The following is a 3,738-nucleotide window of genomic DNA, read 5'->3' as shown; positions in this document are numbered from 1 at the left end:
TATGTGCCACATCTTCTTTATCCGTTCATGTGTCAGTGGACACTTAGGTTGCTTCCATGTCCTGGCTATTGTATATAGAGCTGCAATGAACATTTTGGTACATGACTCTTTTTGAATTATGGTTTTCTCAGGGTATATGCCCAGTAGTGGGATTGCTGGGTCGTATGGTAGTTCTATTTTTAGTTTTTTAAGGAACCTCCATACTGTTCTCCATAGTGGCTGTGTCAATTTACATTCCCACCAACAGTGTAGGAGGGTTCCCTTTTCTCCACACCCTCTCCAGCATTTATTGTTTGTAGAGTTTTTGATGATGGCCATTCTGACCGGTGTGAGATGATATCGCATTGTAGTTTTGATTTGCATTTCTCTAATGATTAGTGATGTTGAGCATTCTTTCATGTGTTTAAAAGACTACCTTGACTACCATGTGGAGAAAGATTCAGAGGAGACTGAGGATGGAAACAGGGAAACTAGTTAAGATGCTTTCCCAGTTGTCCCTGTCAAAGCGGATGGTGGTTTCGATTAGGGTGGTGCCTGTGAAGGGAAGTGGAAGGATTTGATGGAAGAGGTTCAGAGAGGAAATTGGAGCTGAAGTAGAGACAGCATAGTATAGACAATTGTTTTGAGATATTTCACTGTAAAGGGGAACAGAAGTGGAGTGGAACGAGAGGGACAATTAGGGACAAGGGAAGATTCCTTTCTCTCTTTTTCATTTGAGAGATGAGAGCATGTGGAGGGATAATCAGTAGGGAGGGACTGCTGATGAGAGAAGCCTGCCTAGCCCAGAGGAAGTGAGAGCTGGGGTCCACGAGGAGGACGGGCCCTCCATCTGCTGAAAGGAATTCTCCACTGTAAAGATGCTGATCAGGGGGCTGGGTGGAGGGCGGCCAGCCGTAAGTATAGATCAAGCAAATCCAGTCTGATGACTCCTATTTTCCCCAGGGGTGCACAAACTGGGCGCTGGCCTCCCTTATGAGAGAGCCTAAGCCCTTGCAAGGTTCCCTTCTCTCCCCCTGGCACCAGGCGCGTGGCCCTTCCCTTTTCTCATAACGAGCCCTCAGAAGCACTGACGTTTGGTCTTTCTGGTTGGCAGGAGAGGCTGTGGCTTCATGCTTGCTAGGAAAAGAAGTCAATCTGCCCGACCCTGATGCCAAGAAGGTTCTGAACAATTAGCTCCACTGCAGGCAACTCCCGGAATAGAGTACCAGCCCAGCGCCCAGCCCCCAAACAGCCAAGAGACATCCAAGATGGAGGGCTCTATGAAGGGCCCTCTCCCAGGGAACCTTCTGGCCATCCTTTGGCACTCATCAGTGTTAGTTGTGGTTCATTCCTCACAAGATCCTTTTCTTCCTCCCCACTTCCTTTCTCCATCTTTCCTTCCCCCTCCTCTCCGCCCCCCACCTTCTTTCCTCCCTTCCTCCCTTCTTTAGATATTCCTGACGTGCTCCTACTAGGTGCAAGGCCCAGATCGCCCACGTTGCCCACGCTTGGTCTACACCCTAGGCCAGCCCTGTCTGCCTCTGAACACTTCATCTCCTTGGATTTGAACTCAACTTTTGTGGGTCATGGAAACAAAATGTTCCACTTAAAATATGTGGGAGACTGTGTTGCAGAATAAGCAAAACAGATGAAAGGAAAGAGGCGGCCCAACTTGTGAACTTGTGTGCCACATTCTGGTAATGTTTTCAGCATCAAGAAGCAAAAAGAAATTAAACAGACTGAAATCAGATGGTATGATCTCAGATCTGATCTTTTTCATTTCTGTTTGAGTAATGAAATAGGCCTGAGGAGAAGGGTCTTAGATTTCGACAGAATTTAAAGCACCCTGGGAAGGAAATATGAAGCATTTATCGGCATATGAAGTAGTCGAGTCCTTTGCCTTCTCTTCAAAAAGTGCATTCTGACCAATGATTCTAAGTTATTGAAACTGTATTACATACCTGACAGTTTATATGCATCATTTTATTTGTTCCTCATTTTATTTACTCTTTGCGTTAGACACTATTATCCACACTGTACAGGTGAGAAAACTGAGGCTCAAAGAGGTTAAGAAACTTTGGAGCCAGGATTTAAAACCAAGCAGCATGGCTCCAGAGCCCACAATCCAAATCAGTATACTATACTTCCAAAACAATGAAAGAAGAGAGTTCATCACTTTTACTGTGGTCATCCAAAGTGGCTGCTTCTTTCTGGTAAATGATTCTTTTTACAAAGTGATGCTGAATATTTCATCTTCATGACTTCTCTATCCATGTAACCCACAGAGTTCAAGCCCCTTCTTCCACAAGGGGCCTCAAGCCTACTGACAGTTGCACCATTTCATGATCATCACACGTGGTGGCAATGGTGGAGTCCAGCTTAACTCCCAGTGAGCACATTACCGCTGCGGCCAGCCTTACCTCCCACCTCTTCCCTCTCAGACCCTATGGGCCATCAGCCTGAGGTCTAGGAGGGTCTTGAAACGCACCCTGTACATCCCCCTTGGAAACCTTTGTTACTTCTGCCTAGAACACAGTTTCAACGTCTTCCTGGACATCTGTACATTTCAAAGGTATACCCCTGATGCCTACCCCTACCCTGACCCATTTCTCTTCCTGTATTCCCTATCTTCGTTAATGGTGCACCGCCCCCGCCCAGGTGCCCAAGGTAAACTTCCATTTCCTTCTACTCCTTCTTCCATGTGTAATAGGTCTCCAAGTCCTGTAAATTCTACTCGTGAAACAGTCAAACCTTACCTCGTCTTCGGAGTAAACCCTGACCAAGTCAGTCAGAATTAGTTGCTCCCAAGGCAATTGGTTTATACTGTGAGTACAGCAGGTGATCATTTACAGACCTGTTGATTTTGGGGATCTGCTTCCCCCACCAGGTCATAGGCATCTTGAGGGCAGGCAATGTGTCTTTCCTGTTTATACCTCTAGTCACTTGGAATATGGTAGGCATTCAATTAATATTTCTTTTAAAAATATTTCATTATAGGGCTCCCCTGGTGGCGCAGTGGTTGAGAATCTGCCTGCCAATGCAGGGGACAGGGGTTCGAGCCCTGGTCTAGGAAGATCCCACATGCCGCGGAGCAACTAGGCCCGTGAGCCACAATTACTGAGCCTGCGCGTCTGGAGCCTGTGCTCCGCAACAAGAGAGGCCGCGATAGTGAGAGGCCCGCGCTCCGCGATGAAGAGTGGGCCCCACTTGCCGCAACTAGAGAAAGCCCTCGCACAGAAACGAAGACCTAACACAGCCAAAAATAAATATAAAAATAAATAAATAAATAAAAGATTACTATTAAAGAAAAAAATTAGATGCAAGAGCATAAAGGAATTGAGATTAAAATAAAATTCACATTTAAAAAAGTATTTCATTATAAAATATAAACATATACAAAACAGAGAAAATAGTATAATGAACTAACATGTACCCAACATCCATCTTCAACAATTATCAACACCAATTTTATTTATTTCATTTACATTTCCCTATCCATTTCCTCCGACGCGCACACACACTCTATTTTTTTTTTTAATTTTTTTTAAATTAATTAATTTATTTATTTTTGGCTGTGTTGGGTCTTCGTTTCTGTGCGAGGGCTTTCTCTAGTTGCGGCAAGTGGGGCCCACTCTTCATCGCGGAGCGCGGGCCTCTCACTATCGCGGCCTCTCTTGTTGCGGAGCACAGGCTCCAGACGCGCAGGCTCAGTAGTTGTGGCTCACGGGCCTAGTTGCTCCGCGGCATGTGGGATCTTCC

The sequence above is a fragment of the Eubalaena glacialis genome, chromosome X (assembly GCF_028564815.1).
Source record: "Eubalaena glacialis isolate mEubGla1 chromosome X, mEubGla1.1.hap2.+ XY, whole genome shotgun sequence".
Lineage (NCBI taxonomy): Eukaryota > Metazoa > Chordata > Mammalia > Artiodactyla > Balaenidae > Eubalaena > Eubalaena glacialis.
This window is presented reverse-complemented; position numbering follows the sequence as displayed.